This window comes from Apodemus sylvaticus, chromosome 17 (assembly GCF_947179515.1).
Source record: "Apodemus sylvaticus chromosome 17, mApoSyl1.1, whole genome shotgun sequence".
Taxonomy (NCBI): domain Eukaryota; kingdom Metazoa; phylum Chordata; class Mammalia; order Rodentia; family Muridae; genus Apodemus; species Apodemus sylvaticus.
Genome location: NC_067488.1, coordinates 9,910,366 through 9,937,067, shown reverse-complemented (window position 1 = coordinate 9,937,067; position 26,702 = coordinate 9,910,366).

Below are 26,702 nucleotides of genomic sequence, written 5' to 3'. Positions count from 1 at the left end.
TTTGACAAAGGAGCCAAAAACATCCAGTGGAAAAAAGATAGCCTTTTCAACAAATGGTGCTGGTTCAATTGGAGGTCAGCATGCAGAAGAATGCAAATTGATCCATTCTTATCTCCATGTACTAAACTTCACTACAAGTGGATCAAGGACCTCCACATAAAACCAGACACACTGAAACTAATAGAAAAGAAACTGGGGAAGACCCTGAGGACATGGGCACAGGGGGAAAGTTCATGAACAGAGCACCAAGAGCTTATGCTCTAAGATCAAGAATTGACACATGGGACCTCATAAAATTGTACACTTAATAAAATTATCAAGTTTCTGTAAGGCAAAGGACACCGTGAAAAAGACAAAACTGCAATCAACAAATTGGGAAAAGATCTTCACCAACCCTACATCTGACAGAGGGCTAATATCCAATATATACAAAGAACTCAAGAAGTTAGACCCTAGAGAACCAAATAACCCTATTAAAAATGGGGTACAGTGCTAAACAAAGATTTTTCACCTGAAGAAATTCAGATGGCCAAGAAGCACCCTAAGAAATGTTCAACATCATTAGTCATTAGGGAAATGCAAATCAAAACAACCCTGAGATTTCACCTCATACCAGTCAGAATGGCTAAGGTTAAAACCTCAGGAGACAGCAGGTGTTGGCAAGGATGTGGAGAAAGAGGAACAGTCCTCCACTGCTAGTGGGATTGTAAGATGGTACAACCACTCTGGAAATCAGTCTAGCGGTTCCTCAGAAAACTGGGCATGACACTTCCGGAGGACCCTGCTATACCACTCCTGGGCATATACCCAGAAGATTCCCTGACATGCAATAAGGACACATACTCCACTATGTTCATAGCAGCCCTATTTATAATAGCCAGAAGCTGGAAAGAACCCAGATGTCCCTCAATGGAGGAATGGATACAGAAAATGTGGTATATTTACACAATGGAATAGTACTCAGCAATTAAAAACAATGAATTCATGAAAATTTTAGGCAAATGTTTGGAACTGGAAAATATTATCCTAAGTGAGGTAACCCAATCACAAAAGAATATGCATGGAATGCAATCACTGTTAAGTGGATATTAATTAGGCCAGAAGTTCTGAATACTCAAGACACAATTAGCATATCAAATGATTCCCATGAAGAAGGAAGGAGAGGGCCCTGGTCCTAGAAAGGCTTGGTCTAGCATTGTAGAGGAGTAGCAGGACAGAGAAATGGGAGGGGGGTTGATTGGGGAATGGGTGGACAGAAGAGGGCTTATAGGATATATGGGGAGGGGGAAACCGGGAAAGGGGAAGCATTTGGAATGTAAACAAAGAATATAGAAAAAAAGATTGCAGCCAGAAAAAAAAAGAGAGAGAGAAAAGAAAATCAGGCCACACAAATATTGACTGTAATTTTCTTAGTGATAATTTTATAAACATTACAAACAAGTATACACAATACAACCATTTTATAATAACCATTATTACACACACTATTTTCAGACATTAAGAACAGCTTAACTAGTGATTAATCTCATCGTAAGTATCAGCTCATGTTAACTGGAGGCATTAGTTTCACCACATTTCCTCTAATGTGTAGAGCCTACGCTAATGGTGTGCTCCCTCTCTCCTGATCTTCTCTTACCCTCGGCTTGCCTTTCCTCACAAAAGATGGCTGGTGCATGATGCATTCTTCCTCTTACTTGCAGAAACTAAACATTAATGTCCTAGAGAAGGGTGGAAATTAAATGATGGATAGGTTTCCTGTACATAGACATCTTTTTCTAAATGTATCCACCCACAGGAAATGTCAGTGGAAAGATGAGTCCCAGGTGCAGAGTGCCCAGGTTGTACAGTCACTTCTCTCTGGCAGAGTGAGACACAATAATCACATAATATTAGGACTTAAAGTGACTTGATGAACATGAAATCTTAGTATATATGAATCGAGAACACTTTGAAAACCCCCTCCATCACAGCCAATAATCTGATAAGTGTGATTAAAATTGAGCGCCGGCTCTTAACTTTTATTTTAAAACACTAACTCTATGTTTCTCTCTGTAATCCACATATCTGTCCTGTTTGCTTTCTGTTGCTGTGATAAAATGCTATCTAAAATTAACTTGAGGGATGAAACTGCCTGGACTAATGGATACAGTCCATTATCCATTGAGGAAAACCAGAAGGACTCAACACAAAAACATGGAAGATGGAACTGAAGCAGAGCAGTGGCTTGCTCCCCTAGGCTTGCTCAACTTTCTTATAAAATTGATTACCCCCTGCCCAGTCAGGGGTGGCATCACCCACAGTAAGCAGAGTCCTTCACATAAGCCATTAATCAAGGAACTGCCTGCACAGGCCAGTCAGAGGGAGGCGATTCCTCAAGTAATGTTCCTTCTTATCAAGTGACTCTAGTTTGTGTGTCAAGTTGACACAATGTGGCCAGCATGCAACCAATAGAAAAGAACTTATTTCTCTTTTGTGTGGTATGTCTGAGCAAGTCACTGCAGGCTAGCCAGTTCTAGAACACTTCTGAGTTCATTCATTGCATCCCCCAAGCTCACTTTTTAAATCCAGGACATAGATGCCTGAGTTCTTCCAAGGGAAGAACACAGATGCCTGTGCTAAAAGGATAGTTAACAGCCTTTGCTTTGATGTCACTGAATCCTGCCTTTCCTCCTCTAGCCCCACTTTCTCTTGTTCCTGTACAAGCTGCTGCGACCCTTTTAGGGAATAATATTAGTCTTGAGACTATATCCCTCCCTACTGTCCCTCAGCTCATGGAACTGCAGCCACACACATGACTGCTGGAATTATGTTCGAAGTCATTCATATTCTATATTTTATACTTACATATGAACTGTACCTCGAAATGACTTAGACCTTCTCTCTCTCTCTCTCTCTCTCTCTCTCTCTCTCTCTCTCTCTTCTCTCTCTCTCTCTCTCTCTCTCTCTTTCTCTCTCTCTCTCATACACACATACACACACACACACACACAAAACTGATGCTTTTTCTAATATTAAATTCTATCCCATTTGACATTGTTGTCTTTTTGTAGGCTTTCTGCTATTTTTCCCTTCAAAGTTTATTTCTTTTCAACTCATTAATCTGACTATATTTAGGTATTTTTAGACCTAATCTCTGAGTTTCAATTCTTCAATCAGACATAGTTAGTGTAGCAGTTCAGACACTTTATTCATGTTCAAGTCCTTCTTTGTTATTGCTTAACCTTTTATGTTTCTCTTATTTTTGTTGTTCAGAAATCCTGATTTTTTTTTTGATGAAAATTTAAAATCCTGCAACTTTTAAAACCTGTATTTGTTTCATCTTTTCCAATACTGTCAGGTCAATCATTAATGTCTTTATGTAATATGAAAGCAAGGATGTTTTTTTTTTCACTTCCGTTCCCTTGCCCAGGAAGAGCAGCCCCTGCCTCCATCTTCCACTATGCACTCTACAATCCTCCACTCCTTGCACCACTCACTGTGCAATTTCTGCTCCTGGGATAGGAAACAGCAGTGGAGTTCCTTTTACTATGTGTCCCTTCTCTTTCTGCAGTGCCATTTTCATGGAAACATTTTCCTAACCTTGTTACTTTATTATTGCTGACTTATTTTCATTGCTTGGATCTATTTACATTTAAACACATTTTAAAGCTTATTGCCTGATTTTCTGTTTATCATCACCTGTTGTACAGCTGACAGGTATGGGTGGTGTTTGATCTCATAAGTATCTTTTCTGCTGAGCATTGATCTTTGACATAATCTATGTCTAACAGAACATAATAGGTATCTGATCCTAACCAAGCTGCTGAAACAGCATTTATTATATATTTGCTTTATATTTCAAATGGTATCCCCTCTCCATGTTACCCCTCCGAAAATTCCCCATCCCATCCCCTCTCCCCCTGCTCATCCAGTCCCCCAGTTTCTTGACTTGCATTCCCCTACTCTGCGGAATCTAGCTCTAAAAGGACCAATGGCTTCTCCTCTCATTGATGTCTGAAATAGTCATCTTCTGCTGCATATGTAGCTGGGGTCATGGGTCCCTTCATGCTTACTCTTTGGTTCATGGTTTAGTCCCTGGGAGCTCTAGGGGTACTGGTTGGTATATATTATTGTTCCTTCTGCAGGGCTGCAAACCTCTTCAGCTCCTCGGGTCCTGTCTCTAGCTGCTCCATTGAGGATGCTCTGCTCAGTCTATTGGTTGGCTGGGCACCATGGGTATTTTGATCCACTTTCCAATATGGATCAAAGTATTCACACTTTGATGTTCCTTCTTGAGCTTCATGTGGTCTATGAATTGTATCTTCCTCTACTGAGGGACATCTGGGTTCTTTCTAGCTCCTGGCTATTATAAATAAGGCTGTTTTGAACACAGTGGGGAATGTGTCCTTATTACATGTTAAAGCATCTTCTGGATATATGCCCAGGAGTTGTATACCTGGGTCCTTGGGTAGTACTATGTCCATTTTTCTGAGGAACCACAAAACTGATTTCCAGAGTGGGTTTACCAGCTTGCAATCCCACCAGCAATAGAGGAGTGTTCCTCTTTCTCCACATCCTCTCCAGCATTTGCTGTCCTCTATGTTTTTGATCTTGGCCATTCTGACTGGTGTGAGATGGAATCTCAGGGTGGTTTTGAGCTGCATTTCCCAGATGATTAAGGATGTTGAACATTTCTTTAGGTGTTTCTTGTCCATCCAGTACTCCTCAGTTGAGAATTTTTTGTTTAGCTATGTACCCCATTGTAATAGGATTATTTGGTTTTCTAGAGTCTAATTTCTTGAGTTCTTTGTATATACTGGATATTAGCCCTCTATCAGATGTAGGATTGGTAAAGCTCTTTTCCCAATCTGTTGGTTGCCATTTTGTCCTATTGACTGTCCTTTGCCTTACAAAAGCTTTGCAATTTTATGACTTCCCATTTGTCAATTTTTTAGATAATTATTTATTTAATACATATGATGAGTACACTATAACTGTCTTCAGACTCACTAGAAGAAGGCATCAGATCCCACTACAGATGGCTGTAAGCCACCATGTGGTTGTTGGGAATTGAATTCAGGACCTCTAGAAGAGCAGGCAGTGTTCTTAACCACTGAGCCATCTCTCCAGCCCATTTGTCAATTCTTGATCTTAGAGCATAAACTATTGGTGCTCTATTCAGGAAATTTTCCCCTGTGCCCATGCACTCCAGGTTCTTCCCCACTATCTCTTCTATTAGATTCAGTGTATCTGGTTTTACATGGAGGTCCTTGATCTGCTTGAACTTGAACATTGTACAGGGAGATATAAATAGATCAATTTAGAAGTCAAGCGGACCCAGTTACCAAGATATCCCAAGTTTAAGATCTCTGGGAATGCAGACCTTTGAGCTGCGGGCTGCCGCCTATACCTAGGACCTGGGCAGATCAGTGGTTCATCTGCATGTCAGCCAGGCATCGGTCCTGTGCCCTGCTGGGTGCCTGAGAGATCCCTGCTGCCATCTTCGCTCCCTGACAGAGCAGAAGGCAACACCAGGTTTGGTTCACAGAGACAACCCAAGTATAACATTGCTTGGGTCAGGACAAATCACAGCTCCAACGACACCCAAGAGGAGGGCAGCACATCAGCAATCTGTGCTGGGGAAACCCAGTCATCCAGTGGTGTGGAAATAGCGTTACGGGCTCACAGAAGGTTCAAGCACTAGCCAGTGACAACAGGACCAACTAACGCCAGAGATAACCAGATGGCAAAAGGCAAAATAGGAACTTTACTGACAGAAATCAAGGCAATATGGCAGCATCTGAACCCAGTTCTCCAACAAAAGCAAGTCCTGGATACCCCAACACACCAGAAAAACAAGATTTGGATTTAAAAATCACTGGTCATGATGCTGTTAGAGGAACACAAGAAGGACATAAACTAATCTCTTAAAGAAATACATGAGAAAATGGATCAAAAGTCAGAGGCCCTTACAAGGGAAACACAAAAAGCATTTGAAGAAATTCAGGAGAACATGGGTCACAAGATAGAAGCCAATAAAGAGGAAATGCAAAAATCACTTAAAGAAATACAGGAGAGTTTGGGTCAACAGACAGAAGTCATGAAAGAGGAAACACAAAAATCTCTTAAAGAATTATAGGAAAACACAAACAAACAAGTGAAGAAACTGAGCAAAACCATCCAGGATCTAAAAACAGAAGTAGAAACAACTAGGAAATCACAAAGCAAGACAATTTTGAAGATAAAAAAACCTTGGGAAGAAATCAGGGGCCATAGATGCAAATATCAACAACAGAATACAAGAGTTAGAAGAAAGAATCTCAGATGCCGAAGATACCATAGAAACCATGGACTCAACAGTCAAAAGAAAATGCAAAATGCAAAAAGCCTGTAACCCAAAACATCCAGAAAATCCAGGATACAATGAGAAAGCCAAACCTAAGGATTATAGGCATCGATGACAGTGAAGATTTACAACTTAAAGGGCCAGCAACTATCTTCAACAAAATTATGGAAGAAAACTTCCCTAACCGAAAGAGAGAGATGTCCGTGAATATACAACAAGCCTACAGAACTCCAAACAGACTGGACCAGAACAGAAATACCTCCTGTCACATTATAATCAAAACCCCAAATATACTAAACAAAGAAAGAATACTAAAGGCAGTAAGAGAAAAAGGGCAAGTAACATATAAAGGAAGACCTATCAGAATTACACCAGACTACTCACCAGAGACCATGAAAGCTAGAAGATCCTGGGCAGATCTCATGCAGAAGCTAAGAGAATGCAAATGCCAGCCAAAACTACTATACCAAGCAACACTCTCAATCACTGTAGATGGAGAAACCAAGATATTCCATGACAAAACCAAATTTACACAATATCTTTCCACAAACCCAATCCTACAAAGGATAATAGGGGGAAAACACCAATACAACAAGGGAAACTACACCCTGGTAAAAGCAAGATAGTAACCTTCTTTCAACAGACCCAAAAGAAGATAACCAATCAAATATAAAAATAACATGAAAAATGGCAGGAAGTAATGATCACTATTCCTTAATATCTCTTAACATCAATGGACTCAATTTCCCAATAAAATGACATAGACGAACAGACTGAATACATAAACAGGACCCTACATTTTGCTGCAAACAGGAAACACACCTCAGTGTCAAAGACAAAAACTACCTCAGAGTAAAAGTCTGGAAGATAATTTTACAAGCAAATGGTCTCAGGAAACAAGCCGGAGTAGCCACTCTAATATCAGATAAAATTGACTTTCAACCTAAAGTCATCAAAAGAGACTCGGAAGGACACTTCTTGCTGGTCAAAGGAAAAATAAAGCAAGAACTCTCAACCCTGAAAATCTATGCTCCAAATGCAAGGGCACCCTCATTCCTAAAAGAAACTTTTACATACATTGCAGCTAACATTATAATTGTGGGTGACTTCAACACTCCACTCTCCTCAATGGACTGATCAGGAAAACAGAAACTAAACAGGGACATAGTGTAACTAATTGAAGCTTTGGACCAATTGGATTTAATGTGTGTGTGTGTGTGTGTGTGTGTGTGTGTGTGTATGTGTAGGACATTTCATCCTAAAGCAAAAGAATATACCTTTTTCTCAGCACCTCATGGTACCGTCTCCAAAATTGATCATATAATTAGTCACAAGACAAACCTCAACAAATATAAGAAAATCAAACTAATCCCATGCCTCCTATCAGATCAATATGGAGTAAAAGTGGTCTTCAACAGCAACAAAAACAAGAGAAAGCCTACATACACGTGGAAAAGGAACAATACTCAATGATACCTTGGTCAAGGAAGAAATAAAGAAAGAAATCAAAGACATTTTAGAATTTAATGAAAATGAAGGCATAACATACCCAAATCTATTGGACACAATGGAAGCAGTGATAAGAGGAAAACATATAGCCCTGAGTGCCTCCAAAATGAAACTGGAAAGAGCATACACTAGCAGCTTAAAGGCACACCTGAAAGCCCTGGAGCAAAAAGAAGCTAATTCACCTAGGAGGAGTAGAAGAGAGGAAAGGCTGCCCTCTCTCTCCATATCTTTTCAATTCAGTACTTGGAGTTCTAGCTAGAGCAATTAGACAACATAAGGAGGTCAAAGGGATACAAATTGGAAAGGAAGAAGTCATACTATCGCTATTTGCAGATATGATAGTCTACTTAAATGACCCAAAAAACACCACCAGAGAACTCCTACAGCTGATAAACAACTTCAGCAAAGTGGCTGGTTATAAAATCAATTCAAGCAAATCAATAGCCTTCATCAAATTCAGGGCTGAAATCAATCAAGTAGAAACAAAGAGAACCATACAAAGAATCAACAAAACCAGGAGCTGGTTCTTTGAGAAAATCAACAAGATAGATAAACCCTTAGCCAGACTAACCAAAGGGCACAGAGACAGTATCCAAATTAACAAAATTAGAAATGAAAAGGGAGATAAAACAACAGAAAGTGAGGAAATTCAAAAAATCATCAGATCCTACTAAAAAAGCCTATACTCAACACAACTGGAGAATCTGGAGGAAATGGATAATTTCCTAGACAGATACCAAACACTAAAATTAAATCAGGATAAAATAGGTCATTTAAACAATCCCATAGCCCCTAAAGAAATAAAAGTGGTCATAGAAATTGCCCCCCCCAAAAAAGCACAGGACCAGATGGTTTTAGTGCAGAATTCTATCAGACCTACAAAGAAGACCTAACACCAATACTCTTCAAACTATTCCACAAAATAGAAAAAGAAAGAACACTACCCAACTCTTTCTACAAAGCCACAATTCTGCTGATACCAAAACCACACAAAGATAAAAAATAAAGAGAGAACTTCAGGCCAATTTCTCTTATGAATACCAATGCAAAAATACTAAATAAAAGTCTTGCCCACTGAATCCAAGAACACATCAAAACAATCATCAACCATGATCAAGTAGGCTTCATCCCAGGGATACAGGGATGGTTCAATATATGGAAATCCATTAATGCCATCCACTACATAAACAAACTCAAAGAAAAAAATCCACATGATCATTTCATTAGATGCTGAAAAAATATTTGACAAAATTCAGCATCCTTTCATGTTAAAAGTATTGGAAAGAACAGGAATTGAAGGCCCATACCTAAACATAGTTAAGGGAATATACAGCAAACCTGTAGCCACCATCAAACTAAATGGAGAGAAACTTGAAGCAATCCAACTAAAATCAGGGACTAGACAAGGCTGTCCCCTCTCTCCATATCTTTTCAATATAGTACTTGAAGTTCTAGCTAGAGCAATTAGACAACATAAGGAGGTCAAAGGGATACAAATTGGAAAGGAAGAAATCAAACTATCACAATTTGCAAATGATATGATAGTCTACTTAACTGACCCAAAAACTCCTCTAGAGAACTGCTACAGCTGATAACTACAGCAAAAAGGCTGGTTATAAAATCAACTCAAGCAAATCAGTAGCCTTCCTATACTCAAAGGATAAGTAGGCTGAGAAAGAAATTAGGGAAATGACATCCTTCACAATAGCCACAAACAATATAAAGTATCTTTGTATGACTCTAACCAAACAAATGAAAGATCTTTATGACAAGAACTTCAGGTCTTTGAAGAAGGAAATTGAAGAAGACCTCAGAAAATGGAAAAAAATCTTCCATGATCATGAATTGGCAAGATTAATATAGTTAAAATGGCCATCTTGCCAAAAGCAATCTACAGATGCAACACAATCCCCATCAAAATCCCAACTCAGTTCCTCATAGAGTTAGAAAGAGCAATTCTCAAATTCATCTGGAATAACAAAAAAAAAAAGGATAGCTAAAAAATATTCTCCACAGTAAAAGAACTTCTGGGGGAATCAGTATCCTGGACCTTAAGCAATACTACAGAGCAATAGTGTTAAAAACTGCATGGTATTGGTACAGTGACAGGCAAGTGGGCCAATGGAATAGGATTGAAGACCCAGAAATGAACCCACACACCTATGGTTACTTGATATTCGACAAAGGAGCTCAAAACATCCAATGGAAAAAAGATAGCCTTTTCAACAAATGATGCTGGTTCAATTGGAGGTCAGCCTGCAGAAGAATGTGAATTGATTCATTCTTATCTCCTTGTACTAAGTTCAACTCCAAGTGGATCAAGGACCTCCACATAAAACCAGACACACTGAAACTGATAGAAAAGAAACTGGGGAAGTCTCTTGAGGTCCTGGGCACAGGGGAAAAGTTCATGAACAGAACACCAATAGCTTATGCTCTAAGATCACAAATTGCCAAATGGGACCTCATAAAATTACAAAGTTTCTGTAAGGCAAAGGACACCATCAAAAGGGCAAAATGGCAACCAACAAACTGGCAAAAGATCTTCACCAACCCTACATTCAACAGAGGGCTAATATCCAATATGTACAAAGAACTCAAGAAGTTAGACCACAGAGAACCAAATAACCCTATTAAAAATGGGGTACAGAGCAAAACAAAGAATTTTCACCTGAAGAAATTTGGATGGCTGAGAAGCACCTTAAGAAATGTTCAACATCATTAGTCACTAGGGAAATGCAAATCAAAACAACCCTGAAATTTCACCTCATACCAGTCAGAATGGCTAAGGTTAAGAACTCAAGAGACAGCAAATGTTGGCGAGGATGCAAAGAAAGAGGAACACTCCTCCACTGCTGGTGGGATTGTAAGATGGTACAACCACTCTGGAAATCAGTCTGGCAATTCCTCAGAAAACTGGGCATGACACTTCCGGAGGACCCTGCTATACCACTCCTGGGCATATACCCAGAGGATTCCCTGGCATTCAATAAGGACACATACTCCACTATGTTCATAGCAGCCTTATTTATAATAGCCAGAAGCTGGAAAGAACCCAGATGTCCCTCAATGGAGGGAATGGATAAAGAAAATATGGTATATTTACACAATGGAATACTACTCAGCAATTAAAAACAATGATTTTATGAATTTTTTAGGCAAATGGTTGGAACTGGAAAATATCATCCTAAGTGAGGTAACCCAATCACAAAAGAATACACATGGAATGCAATCACTGGGAAGGGGATATTAATTAGCCCAGAAGTTCTGAATACTCAAGACACAATTAGCATATCGAATTATTCCCAAGAAGAAGGAAGGAAAGGGCCCAGTGAAATGAGAGGGGGGTGACTGGGGAATGGGTTGAGAGAAGAGGGCTTATGGGACCTATGGGGATAGGGGAGCTGGGAAAGGGGAAAGCATTTGGAATGTAAACAAAGAATATAGAAAATAGAAAAACTGAATTCAATCAGATAATTATAATTTCCTCTGTAAATATATGTCACATATATAATTATATATACATACATATATATATATACACTATGATATTTATCATAGTTGACATATATACTTATGTTTTAGGGATACATAGATATATAGTTAGCTTTACATTTCCTCCTTTTTTATTTTTAAATTTATTTTTCACACTTTTAGTTAAAATAAAATGGCATTACTTAAAAAAAAAAAAAAGATCGATTTACATCCAACTACAGGTTGGCTGCCAGTTGATCCAGCACCATTTGTCAAAAATGCTGTCTTTTTTCCACTGAATGGTTTTAGCTCCTTTGTAAAAGATCAAGTGACCATAGGTATGTGGGTTCATTTCTGGGTCTTCAATTCTATTCCACTGATCTTCCTGCCTGTCTCTGTACCAATAGAGTACACGTTTTATCACTATTGCTGTATAGTAGAGCTTGAGGTCAGGGATGGTGACTCTTCCAGAAGTTCTTTTATTGTTGAGATTAGTTTTCACTATCGTGTTTTGTTTTGTTTTTTGTTAATCCAGATAAATTCATAAATTGCTCTAACTCTATGAAGAATTGAGTTAGAATTTTAATGGGCATTGCATGGAATCTGTAGATTGCTTTAGACAAGATGGAATTTTTTACTTTATCAACCATGCCAACTCATGAGCATGAGAGATCTTTCCATCTTCTGAGATCTTCTTCAATTTCTTTCTTCAGAGACTTGAAGTTCTTGTCATACAGCTCTTTCACTTGCTTGGTTAGAGTCACATCAAGATATATTGTGAAGGGTGTCATTTCCCTAATTTCCTTCTCAGCCTCTTTATCCTATGAGTATAGGAAGGCTACAGATTTGTTCAATTTAATTGTATATCCAGCCGCTTTAATGAAGTTATTTATCGGGTTTAGGAGCTCTCTGGTGGAATTTTTGGTGTCACTTAAGTATACTACAACATCTGCAAATAGTGATACTTTGACTTCTTCATTTCAAATTTGAATCCCTTAACCTACTTTATTGTCTAATTTCTCTGGCTAAGACTTCGAGTACTATACTGAACAGGTAGGGAGAGAGTGGACAGATTTGTCTAGTCTCTGATTTCACTGGGATTGCTTCAAGTTTCTCTCCATTTAGTTTGATGTTGGCTGCTGGTTTGCTGTACATTGCTTTTCTACTATGTATAAGTATTGGTCTTGAATTCCTGATCTTTCCAAGACTTTTATCATGAAAATACATTGGATTTTGTCAAATGCTTTCTCAGAATCTAATAAAATCATCATGTGGAGTTTTTCCTTGAGTTTGTTTATATAGTGGATTACATTGATGAATTTCCATATACTGAACCATCCCTGCATCCCTTGAGATGAAACCTACTTGATCATGGTGGATCATAGTTTTGATGTGTTCTTGGATTCAGTTGGCAAGGATTTTATTGAGTATTTTTGCATCAATATTCATAAGGGAAATTGGTCTATAGTTCTCTTTCTTTGATGGGTCTTAGTGTGGTTTAGGTAACAGAGTAATTGTGGCTTCATAAAACAAATTGGGTAGTGTTCCATCTTTTTCTATTTTGTGGAATAGTTTGAAGAGTATTGGTATTAGGTCTTCTTTGAAGGTCTGATATCCGCATTGAACCCATTTGGTCCTGGACTTTTTTAAAAAAATATTTTTATTTTCTATATTCTTTGTTTACATTCCAAATGATTTTCCCTTTCCCAGATTCCCCCATCCCCATATGTCCCATAAACCTTCTTATCTCCACCCATTCTCCAATCATCTCCCTCCTTTTTCTCTGTCCTTATATTCTTCTCCAATGCTAGATCAATCCTTTCCAGGATCAGGACCCTCTCCATACTTCTTCATGGGAGTCATTTGTTATGTGATTTGTGGACTTTTTTTTTTTTTTTTTTTTTTTTTTTTTTTGGTTGGGAGACTATTAATGCCTGCTTCTATTTCTTTTGGGATTATGGGATTATTTAGATCATTTATCTGATCCTGATTTAGCTTTGGAACCTGGTATCTTTCTAGAAAATTGTCCATTTCATCTAGATTTTAAACATTTGTTGAATATAGGCTTTTATAGTAAGATGTAATGATTTGTGTGATTTCCTCAGTATCTGTTGTTATGTCTCCGTTTTCATTTCTGATTTTGCTGATTCAGATACTATTTCTGTGTCCTCTGGTTAGTTTGGCTGAGGGTTTATCTATCTTGTTGGGGTTTTTTTCCGAAGAACCATCTCCTAGTTTGGTTGATTATTTGTATAGTTCTTTTTGTTTCTACTTGGTTGATTTCTGCCCTGAGTTTGATGATTTCCTGCCTTCTACTCCTCTTGGGTGTATTTGCTTCTTTTTGTTCTAGAGCCTTCAGCTGTGCTGTTAAGCTGTTAGTGTATGCTCTTTCCAGTTGCTTTGTGTAGGCACTCAGTGCTATGAGTTTTCCTCTTAGTACTGTTTTCATTGAGTCCCATAAGTTTGGGTATGTTGTCCCTTCATTTTTATTAAATTCCAAAGTCTTTAATTTCTTTCTTTACTTGACCAAGTTATCATTGAGTAGATGGTTGTTCAGTTTCCAAGTGTATGTCGGCTTTCTGGGGGTTTTTTGTTGTTATTGAAGACCAACATTAGTCCATAGTGATGTGATAGGGTGCATGGAATTATTCAATCTTTTTATATCTGCTAAGGTCTATTTTGTGACCGATTATATGGTCAGTTTTGGAGAAGGTACCATGAGGTGCTAAGAAGAAGATATATTCTTTTCTTTTATGATAAAATGTTCTACAGATATATGTTAAATCCATTTAGTTCATAACTTCTGTTCGTTTCACTGTGTCTCTGCTTAGTTTCTGTTTTCATGATTTGTCCACTGATGGGGGTGGGGTTGAAGTCTCCCACTATTATTGTGTGTGGTATAATGTGTGCTTTGAGCTTCAGTAAAGTTTCTTTTATGAATGTTGGTGCCCTTAAATTTGGAGCATATATGTTCAGAATTGAGAGTTCATCTTGGTAGATTTTTCCTTTGATGAGTATGGAGCGTCTTTTCTTATCTTTTTTGATTACTTTAGGTTGAAAGTCAATTTTATTTGATATCAGGATGGCTACCCCAGATTTTTTCTTGGGACTGTTTGCTTGGAAAATTGTTTACCAGCCTTTTGTTCTGAGGTAGTGTCTGTCTTTGTGCCTGAGGTGAGTTTCCTGTATGCAGCAAAATGTTGGGTCCTGTTTCTGTATCCAGTCTGTTAGTCTATGTCTTTTTATTAGTTAAGTGAGTCCACTGATATTAAGAGATATTAAGAAGTCATTGTTGCTTCCTATTATTTTTTCTATTAGAAGTGGAGTTATGTTTGTGTGGTTCTCTTCTTTTTGGTTTGTTAAAAGAAGATTAATTTCTTGTTTTTTCTAGTGTGTAGTTTCCCTCCTTTTGTTGGTGTTTTCCATTCATTATCCTTTGAAGAGCTGGATCTGTGAAAACATATTGTGTAAATTTGTTTTTCTCATGGAATTCCTTGGTTTCTCTATCTCTGGCAATTGAGAGTTTTGCTGGGTATAATAGTCTGGGCTGGCATTTGTGTTCCCTTAGGTTCTGTATGGCATCTGCCCAGGATTTTCTGGCTTTCATAGTCTCTGGCAAGAAGTCTGGTGTAATTCTGATAGGTCTGCTTTTATATGTTACTTGATCTTTTTCCCTTACTGATTTTTTGTTTGTTTGTTTGGTTGGTTTGGTTTGGTATTTTGGATTTGGTTTTTTCGAGACAGGGTTTCTCTGTATAGCTTTGGCTGTCTTGGAGCTCACTCTGTAGACCAGGATGGCCTCGAACTCAGAAATCCGCCTGCCTCTGCCTCCCAGAGTGCTGGGATTACAGGCGTGCGCCACCACTGCCCGCCCCTTACTGTTTTTAATATTTTTTGTTTAGTGCATTTTATGTTTTAATTATTATGGGATGGGATTATTCTTTTCTGGGCCAATCTCTTTGGAGTTCTGTAAGCTTTTTGAATGTTCATGGGCATCTCTTATTTTAGGTTAGGGAAGTTTTCTTTTATAATTTTGTTGAAGACATTTACTGGCCTTTTAAGTTGGAAATCTTCACTCTCTTCTATACCTATAATCATAAGATTTGGTCTTCTCATTTTTTCCTGCACTTTCTAGATATTTTGAGTAAGGAGCTTTTTGCATTTCGCATTTTCTTTGACTGTTGTGCCAATGCTTTCTCTTGGCACAAAAGATTCTCTTTTCTATCTCTTGTAGTCTGTTGTTGATGCTTGTATATATGACTCCTGACTCCTTTCCTAGGTTTTCTATGTCCAGAATTGTTTCCCTTTGTGATGTCTTTATTGTTTCTATTTCCATTTTTAGAGCCTGGATGATTTTGTTCAATTCCTTCACCTGTTTGGTTGTGATTTTCTGTAACTCTTTAAGGGCTTCTACCTGTTTTCCTGTGTTCTCCCATATTTCTTTATGTCTAAGGGAGTTATTTATGTCCTTCTTGAAATCCTCAATCAGCATCATGAGCTGTGATTTTTAAATCCAAATCTTGCCTTTACAGTGTATTGGGGTATCTAAGACTTGCTGTTGTGGGAGAATTGGGTTCGGATGATGCCATGTTGCCTTGATTTCTGTTGGTAATGTTCCTACATTTGCCTTTTGCCATCTGGTTATCTCTGATGTTAGTTGGTCCTGCCATCTCTAGCTGGTGCTTATCCCTCCTGTGGGCCTGAAAGCCTGTCTCAGCACCCCTGGGTGAATGGCTCTCCCCTGGTACAGAGTGCTGTGGTGCTTCCCAGCTCCTGGGTGTAGGTGGGGCCAGGGCAGACCCTGTCCCAGCTGTTCTGGCACTCCTGTATTCCCTGAGCTCCTGGGTGCAGGTTGGGCCAGGACAGACCCTGTCCCAGCTGTTCTGGCACTCCTGTCTTCCCTGAGCTCCTGGCTATACCCACTTCTCAGTTGCTGGGGAGAAGGTGGTGGCCTCACCTCTACACCCAGGAGTCAAATCACTCCCTGCATCACAGTTCTTCCCTGACAGGATTGGTGCACAGAGTGTTGTGGTGCTGCCCAGCTCCTGGGTGCAGGGGGAGCCTGGATGGACGCTGTCCCAGCTTTTCTAGCACTCCTGTGTTCCCTGTGCTCCTGGTTGTACCTGCCTACTCAGCCGCTGAAGTGAAGATGACTCCGCAGAACAATCTTAAACCACCTTAATCCTAAGCATTTTTGCCTCCATGCCCCTTTCCAAAAGCCTGTCTCCTTTTCTTCTGCTGTCCCCGAAACATCCCATTCTTTTGGTAGTTTAGCAGATGAATTCTGTCAGCATCCTCATGTTAGGGTTATCATTTCCTTGTCCACAGCAGTCAGTCAACTACGCCCTGCTTAGAGAATCCAAGCCTCCTTTTACAATGACCCTATCCAGAAATCTACAAGATTATCTGGCATGTTTCATGTTCTCAAACATTTTCTAGACATATCTGTAAAGTTTACTATTTCTTTTTCACGTTTTCCTAAATTTCTCCCAGTTTCCGACCATACTCATCTTCTGCCTTCCAATCATCTCTACCCTCAACAATGTTGCTACACTCTCTCCATAGTTTTGCTCTGAAATGGGATCTCATTCTTTAGCCTGGACTACTCTAAAGTTCGTTATGCAGTTCTGACTGTTCTCAAACTCACAGCAACTCTCCTACATCGGCCGTCTGAGTACTGAGATTATGTACCTGAGTCACTCCACCAGTTATGCACTTCTTACATGTTTGCATGCTCACTGAGCCTCTCATTTGCAGCAAGTGTGACTATGCATCAGAGGCTCTTCTGAATGCTGGAGATTCAAAACTATATTTTAAAAAATAAAACCTTTTTTTTTTTAAGATGCTTCTCCGCCATCTGAAGTTCTTCAGGTGAGAATTCCCTGTTTAACTCTGTACCCCATTTTTTAATAGGGTTGTTTGTTTTTCTGGAGTCTAACTTCTTAAGTTTTTTATATATATTGGATATTAGCCTTCTATCTGATTTAGGATTGGTGAAGATCTTTTCATTAGGGAAATGCAAATCAAAACAACCCTGAGATTTCACCTTACACCAGTCAGAATGGCTAAGAATAAAAATTCAGGAGACAGAAGGTGTGGAGAGGATGTGGAGAAAGAGGAACACTCCTCCACTGCTGGTGGGGTTGCAAATTGGTACAACCACTCTGGAAAGCAGTCTGGCAGTTCCTCCGAAAACTGGGCACCCCACTTCCAGAAGATCCTGCTATACCACTCCTGGGCATATACCCAGAGGATTCCCCACCATGTAATAAGGATACATGCTCTACTATGTTCATAGCAGCCCTATTTATAATTGCCAGATGCTGGAAAGAACCCAGGTATCCCTCAACAGAAGAGTGGATGCAAAAAATGTGGTATATCTACACAATGGAGTACTATTCAGCCATTAGAAACAATGAATTCATGAAATTCTTAGGCAAATGGATGGAGCTAGAAAACATCATACTAAGTGAGGTAACCCAGACTCAAAAGGTGACTCATGGTATGCACTCACTAATAAGTGGATATTAACCTAGAAAACTGGAATACCCCAAACATAATCCATACATCAAATGAGGTACAAGAAGAAAGGAGGAGTGGCCCCTTGTTCTAGAAAGACTCAGTGAAGAAGTATAGGGCAAAACCAGAACGGGGAAGTGGGAAGGGGTGGGTGGGAGGACAGGGGGAGAAAAGGGGGCTTATGGAACTTTCGGGGAGTGGGGGGCTAGAAAAGGGGAAATCATTTGAAATGTAAATAAAAAATATATCAAATAAAAAAAAAGAAAAATAAATAAAAAAATAAATAAAACCTGCTCTTATTGTATGGGTTGTCTTCATTTTCTTAGCTCAATTCATTTTTCCTTCCACTGGCATTCACTTGCTCCCCTACAATCCCCTGGGTCTGCTCTAACAAATATCAGGGGTGTACCACAATCCCTGAACCCATGGTCTCTGTGACCTCTGTCCTCTGTGCTTACCGACTTTTTTAATTCAGCCTGTACCCTTTTTATAACTGTAAATTACACCACAAAAAGTTGAGATATACAAAGTGAAGCAATTACCCTAGTTAAGCAGATAATCTATCTGTTAATTTCCATTGTAATTTTTATTAGGGTAATTCTCAATTATGCAATATGATAATATATACATACATATATATCTTTGGAGATATGTTTATTTTAATTTTAATGCTTTAATGTACAGAGCCATATTGGGGCAGTCTTGCACTTGGTCAGAGTTTGACTTTGGTCAAGGTTAACTTCTCCCAGTTAGCCAGGATCCTGCTCCACCTAGGGTGGAGCGCACGTAGTAAAGGTTGAGTTCATTGTTCCTCCAGGTATAGGGATTCCTGAATTAAACAGGTGACCCACCCAGCTGCCGGAGCAGTCAAGATGAAGACCTCCAAGAGAAGCTAGACAACTTCCACCGGAACTCAGCCTGGAGTCTGGGGGGAAGGGTTTGCCCGAACTGTTATAAGGTCTGGCGCCATTAAAGTTTACGGCTTTGATCAGTGAACATTGACTTGGCCGTACGTTCTTTTCGCTGCTCTTCCCTATGACCCCAAAATTCTCTCAACAGGTAACCCGGTTTACATGTAGCTGCTGGCGGCTACATAGTGGCACCTGAACGTGGGACGACCTGGCACGAGAGAATTTCTTGAGGTAGCCCTATCCAGCGAAGCTTCGCAGAAAAAGGTGAAAATTAATGGTGTCCGCACGGTAAGCAACATAGAGGGCAAAACTAGCGCTAGTGAATTCGTGTCTATGGTTGTGAGTGCAAGGAATGGATACAGTTTTTCAAGCATACTGCGTGGACCCAGCGCAGGGACTGCTTGGGTTGATAAGATAGGGAAATATGGGGAAGGAATTTGGTAGGCATTTGCCCAAAGCTCGTAAGAGCTGATTTCGGCGAATAGAAAGGGGTTTTTAAAAATAGGCATATGTCCACAGCTTCTAAGAGCTGTTTAAAGAGGAAAATGGATGCAATTGCTTAACAAGCACGCTTAACTTTCTGTGTATCTTTCCGTGTTTGTCCCGGTGCACCGACTGTCTGTCTATGTGTATGTTTATGTCCTCTCTGTGTCTTTGTGTGAATGACTGTTTCATGTTAAAAAGAAAAAATTGGTAAAGATTACATCTGCTGGTAACCTCTTGAGCTAGCCACAGTTTGTGTGGGGATTGATTCAAAGCCACGCTGCAGCAGCGTAGCTCACTCACCCAAGAGGCAAGCATGGCTGGGGAAAAAGCCGCTCTTAAAGCCCAGAAACCTCGAGATTTGGGAAGACTTTGGTTTGGCTTGTGAAATTCATGTAGTCGCTTTATACTTGTTTCTAATTGGTTTTAATGATATAAGGCTTTACATTTCTTGACTAAAGAGTTATAAATTAATTGGTTATTATGTAAAAGGTATAGTGTTATTAAGAAAAGGTTAGTTTAAAACTGGTGATTCAGTGTTAGAGCTATCTTAACTAACTACACGTGGCCTAACGCCACTCATGCCTTGTTCTTGTTTATAATTGGATTTAAAGGTATATTTTGCATGTCTTGACTATAGAGTATTGGCTTAAGTCACTGCACATGATTTAAAAGGTATAATGTTATTAACAAAAGTTAGGTTAAGGCTGGTAGTTTAGGGTAGTCGCCATTTTGAACACGTGGCATGATGGTTAAGGCTGGTAGTTTAGGGTAGTCGCCATTTTGAACACGTGGCATGATGGTTAAGGCTGGTAGTTTAGGGTAGTCGCCATTTTGAACACGTGGCATGATGGTTAAGGCTGGTAGTTTAGGGTAGTCGCCATTTTGAACACCACGTGGCATGACGCAACCCAGGAAATACAGGCCTTTGGGACGCTCCTAAATTGGCATGGTGTTTCATGTGAATCTTGGCCTGGAGATTAGACTTAATGAAGATTAAGATTTAAAATATTGTCTCTTTAATAAGTTACACTGTTATACACTTGAACATAAGAACTGGCATACAAACCTTGTGCTGTAAATATGTGTTTGCCATTAATTTTAAAGAAAATAGATTGTTTAAAATTGAGATTTGCTTCCAAAATTACAATTGTGCTCTAATATTGCAAGAAAACATTGAGTTACAATAAAAATCAGTGTGTCATTGGCTACAGTTTTCAGTTTGCAGGCTCGTAATTGTTAACATTTTGTAATTAAGATAATTTTGAGAGTGATGCAGCTATGGGTTTTAGAGGCCCATTGCCTCTTTTCCACAAGTTTATAGGCTACAATGGTAGGAGCAAAATTTAACCCTCCAAGATTAAAAAGGATATCTCTGTAGAAATGTATTTGATATCAAGTAGGTTCCTTTGACCATGAAATTACAGGTTTCTTTTGTTTAATCCTTAAATTGTCCTTGTAGGTTTGGGTCTGGTCTTAGATAAAAGGCTCAGATTAGAAGATATTTACTTTCCAGTAATCTCTTAAAATGTTCTTGCCAAGGACTCAGGGTGGATCCTAGGGCAGAATTTTTACATTTGAGTTAATGCAAAGCTTAGAGCTGCCTCAGGGGAAGCTAGTGAGGAAGCTTGAGAAATTGTTTCTGCCTTACAGGCCCCACCTAGGGAGTGTTTGGCTTAAAAAAAAAAAAGTTTTTGACTTATCCAGGTGTGGGTTAAAATGCAGTTCAAATCTATGAAAGGTCAAGGAGGCTATAAAGGCATTAACATTTGGCCTGTCTACTCCCTACAAAATTATTGTAAATTTAAAGGGTTGGTTTTTTACTTTACATTCTGATAATTATAAAAGCATTTGCTTCTAATTTTAAAGAAACAACAAAGCAATTTCATTAGAAAGTTTTTGCCTCAAGGAATGGCTAACAGCCTTATGTCCTGTGAGAAAAAAAAAATGTTTGTCTCTCTTTCAATACAAGAGTTAGGATCTTACATTTTTCAGTCTATAATCATAGAATGTTTGTTACAGGCCTTTGCTCTAACCATAGACTTTTAGAATTTTTAGGTAAATGGCTTTCAAAAGTTGTTAGGATATATTAATTGGCTTTATCTTATATTTACCTCATTTTAAGCTTGCCACAGAAGGTCTTAAACCTCTGTTTTCAAGGTAGGAAACATTTGTTCCTTGCTTCAAGCAACAATCAAATTTATTATTAATGGTTGGTCTATTACATGGCAAGCATTTTTAGGCAAAATTAATAACTGTTATCCAAAAGATAATTTGTACTATCAGATCACATGTTTATTCCTTTAAGTTTCTCCCTGCTTCAACACAGATACCTGAATTGGGTGCTATAGCAGCTATTTTTAAGATGTTAAAGGTCAAGCTTTTAATAATAGTAGATATACATAGCTCACGGTTTATAATTGCTTAAAATTGGTCCATTTTTAATACTGCTAATTCTTAATTTCTACAGTTCATACAAATGTGATTCAAATTTCTAAGAACAAAGGATATGTTCTCTAAATGACTGTCCTTTAGGTATTTGAAATAATTTTATATTTTGTGCACATCAAATTATAAAGATTTGTTCTTGATGTCCTCAATTTCTACCTCTACCACGTAATGGTGTTAATCCTAGAGGACTTAGTTATTACAGATAAATGATATTCATATTTCTAATTTAAAAGATAAAAAAATATGTACATGTGACTAATGATTCATTTTTAGGCTGTCTAGTTGCAACTGCTCTAACAGAAAAAGCAACTATATTTTATATAATTACATAGTTATTGCCTATGTTATGGTTTAGAAGAAAGAAAAGAGGGGAAATTGTGTCCCTGTGCATATAATTTAAATTATGCTTGCATGTTTTTAAAAAAAAAAATTTTTAAAATTTGGATCCCAAGAAACTCCTTGCTAAATGTATATGACATCTTGTAATTAGACATATTGATGTCTAGGTGAAATGAAGGAATTCACTTACTAACATATGCCATGATCCTGATTTAATATTGGGGGAGAAGGCATGTCCTCTGTTTTTTCCACAGAATGCTGCAGAAGATATGCTGATTGTGCTTGCTGAATGCCCAGACCATGGTAACATAAGAGCTATATTGGGTATATGTTCTTGACTTACCTCAATTGTTAAATGTCCCAGGTTAGATAAATTGCCTAGCTTCAAGCTCTTAGACTTTGTGGGACAGAACATGGAGACTGTTAAGCTAGCTTAGGAAAAATTAATTAGAAGAGTTAAAATGACTCTTCTCCTTATTGTGTTCAGCTGACTCAACCATAGACTGGTCTAGAAATAATTCCAATATTGAAGATTCCAATTTTGAAGATGGCTAACAATCTTCAGCCAGCTGTGTTAATTTAACATATAGTCTCCTCTTTTCCTGAGAAGTAACAGCTTATTTCTTGATACACAAGGCTACCTCTCCCACCTCAGAGGCCAAGCCTTGGGTCCTCAAAGTTGTTAATTTACAACTGAATTGGATACTTCTGGGACAAGTTAATCCTATTCCACCTTTAACTCTTGACCTTGTCTGTTAAGCAGACTGGCTGTCTCCACCCAGGCTCACCTGGATGGAGAGATTACATGTCTGTTAAAGACACTTGCAGACCCCCCTGGCTTCAAAACTTACACAAGTGGATCTCCAAAGAGGGAGCCACATAGAACTCAGATCTATGTGTGTTTGTTTATGAACAAACATGGGTACCAGCGAGACGTGCGAGGCAAAGCACTGCATGGGGAGGTGAATTTCTGCTTCTGAGTCCCCAGGAAGTACACCTAATTGCATAGGGGTTAACGTCGAGAGGCTGTCCTTAAAATAATAAGGGAGCCTATTACCCCTCCTCTGAAAAAGACGTTATACAATATTTAAGAGGAATTACGGTCAATGCTTCCCCTCCTGGTTAAGGCCCGCCTTCTTATGAAGGATATTTATCCACTTGTTTTCTACCTCCTCGTGTTCAAATTAATAAAAAAAGGGAGGACATGTACAGAGCCATATTGGGGCAGTCTTGCACTTGGTCAGAGTTTGACTTTGGTCAAGGTTAACTTCTCCCAGTTAGCCAGGATCCTGCTCCACCTAGGGTGGAGCGCACGTAGTAAAGGTTGAGTTCATTGTTCCTCCAGGTATAGGGATTCCTGAATTAAACAGGTGACCCACCCAGCTGCCGGAGCAGTCAAGATGAAGACCTCCAAGAGAAGCTAGACAACTTCCACCGGAACTCAGCCTGGAGTCTGGGGGGAAGGGTTTGCCCGAACTGTTATAAGGTCTGGCGCCATTAAAGTTTACGGCTTTGATCAGTGAACATTGACTTGGCCGTACGTTCTTTTCGCTGCTCTTCCCTATGACCCCAAAATTCTCTCAACAGGTAACCCGGTTTACATGTAGCTGCTGGCGGCTACACTTTAATTAAAATATAATTACATCATATCTTCCCTTTCCTTCTTTCCTCCCCACCCATGTCTCCCTTACTCCCTCTCAAATCCATGGTCTCTTTCATTAGCCACTTTATGTATATAAGTATATGAATATATAAATATCACCTATTGACTCATTTTGTGTTTCTTATAGCAGGCCTAACTACTCAGTATTGAATAACCAATGGTATTTGTATCCATTAGAATGCAGTCTGTTTCCAACAAAAGAAAACTCAGCTAAATAGTCTGTATAAGAACAATGTAAAAGTTAAAGCAAACAAGATTTTTAGTGAAGGCTGATTTCCAATTTGATTTGATCTGGCAGCCCATCAAGGACCTGCTTCTTTCCCTTCTACAGCTCTGCCATCTCTTCCATCCCATGCTGTAACATTACCTACTGTACCTTTCTGAATATGAAGATTGTCTTTCAGAAGGTTTTCTCCCAGAAACTTCCATCAAACTTCCCATCATGCCTAATTATATTTAATTAGGTCTTTGCCCCTTCCCAAACAAACCCTGTCATCCTGAAAATGCCACATTCTGATTACACTGGGCTGCGAACCAATCCTTGCTACAGTAGTATAAGATTTCCTCCCATTACTCTGCTGGCTCATCCCTACAGTTGGGATTGCATAGGCTTCAGAGACAACACATCCACAACATGATGGGAAAATGTGCAAAGACCCCAACGAGAACCCAGGTGCTGTCATGATACGGAGTCCAGAGATGGCTGTTTGGTTAACACAGACCAATGACTATCATTACTCATCCTATTTTCTTCACTGACCATGAATCAAACTTCATGATTTTCTAGTTTCAAGTATTGTAGTTTGGAAGTATTTCAATCCACTATCTCAAATCTTCAAATAGCAGCTGTGAGATGAGTACTCCCAACTTTATATCTAGAGCCTCAATTTCATCTGAACAACCCAAACTTCTATTTTCAACTGTAAGTTAATTATCTTGGCTCAGACATACTTCAAAATTAGATTATTTAGGACCTGCAGACAAATTGTCAGGAACTCAACACAGTAACTTCAACCTGCCTATTTTTTCTGATTAAAGCATTTTTTTTCTCTAAACTGGAGAGATTTCTTAATATCCCCAGCAAATATTAGATTCTTTATCAGCATGCTTCTAGCCATCAAGATACCTAAGGATTTTGCCAAAGGGAAATTTAATATCAACCACTTGTTTCTTTTGGTATCTTTTGTCCTAAAAGCCTGTTCACTTTCACAATAGAAGGACAACTAGGTAGGTGGAGAAGGTGCTTGCTATCACACTACATGATTTGCAGTTTTGACCATAACTTTTCAACAATATAAATACCATAGCCCTTCACAGCTTTCTGTCACTGTTCATTGTTTAAGCCCAGAATATTCTTTTCACTTTGTATTCCATATGAAATATTTATTTATTTATATCATTTATAATTTGCCCCTTCCCCACCTGGTTCCAGCCAAAAGAATGGCAGAGGAATGCCTTGTCGGGCATCAGTGGGAGGAGAGGTCCTTGGTCCTGTGAAGGCTCAATAGAGGCCCCAGTGTGGGGAAATCGAGTGGGGGTCGTGGGAGTGGGTTGGGTAGAGGAGCATATTCTTGGAGGCAGGGTGTGGGAGGATGGATTGGGGGTTTTAGGGGAGGGGGGAAACCTGTAAGGGGTATAACCTTTGAAGTGTAAATGAAGAATAAATTCAATGAAAAATAAAAATAATCTGCCCCTTCCCAAACATTTTATTTACACCATTTATTCCAAAATATTTATTATAAATATTTATAACAAATATAAATAAATAAATATTCCCAAATGCTGTTTATTTATATCATTTATTTATATCATAAAGCATATTTATATATTTATATCATCTCCAATCTTATAGAGTTACCACATTTCTGAACCTTTACATGAGCTTAATTTTCAATATAGAAATGGTGTGTTTGTGTCCAGAAATATCACATCACAATTACTCAGACATTCAGTTTTATCTCTGTTCACAGCAGATAGCATTGCCCTTGTTGAGTAAGTAATTGTAGAATAAATATTTCTAAGAATGGAAGGAATGAAAGAAAGAATTGTGGTATAATATGCACTAATTCTATTCTTTCTCACATAGCATTGACTTTCAGCTTTCAGTGGGCAGCAGATTTATGATAGAAATGGGAATCACTCAAGAGTAAAAACAAGGATCTTAGAAACTCAATTCTTCTCTTAATCACAATGTGTACTATAGCTCTTAGAACAGAGAAATCCCTTTCCTTTCCAGGTTCAATATCGATGATTTACAATTATAGATGATTCTAATCAGGAAGAATTTGTAGGTTGGCTGAGGAGCACCCTGGGTGCAGTTCAATGAAAATGTTACCACTCAAATGAAGCGTATTGCATTGGCAATACGTATCTGGTTTCATGTACCACACATGGTTCTTCACAGACACTAAATTAGACACAAAATTCACAAGAGGATAACAGATCTCTTTCTGCCCCATTTAACAAACACAACTTTTTCTTGTTTCTTGGAGACTGAACTCTTGTTCCAGCTTCCTCGTGCCTATCAATCAGCTTGAAAAGACACTTGCAGTTGTGTTTCCTTCATGAAGATAGAAACCCTGGCAGTGGTAGCAAACACTCATCTGAAAGCTCCATTCTAAATTTCCTTTGTCAGCCTATGTAGAAATCTAAAGGCATACTGCAATCTTATGTGATTAAATCAGAAGATACGCCACCCAGCTAAAGAATGGAAAATTCTTTTTGTTTACATGCTCCATTAACTGCACTTCACTGAAAAAAATCAATCTTGGTGTAATTCCTTACCTATGTGCCTCTAATTGCCACTTACAAATTCTTTCCCTCAATCATGCTATGTCTCATAAATCAGGAAGCAAAAGCATTTGTGACTGAGATGCTGTGTCTTATTTAACATGATATGCTTCTATTCCATTATTATTCCAAGACCAATAGCATTGTCACCATGGAAACCAGGGCACATCAAGGTGAAAAGCCTCCCTTACATACACAAAGTGTATCGGACTACAGAACTCCGTGCTCCAACAATGCT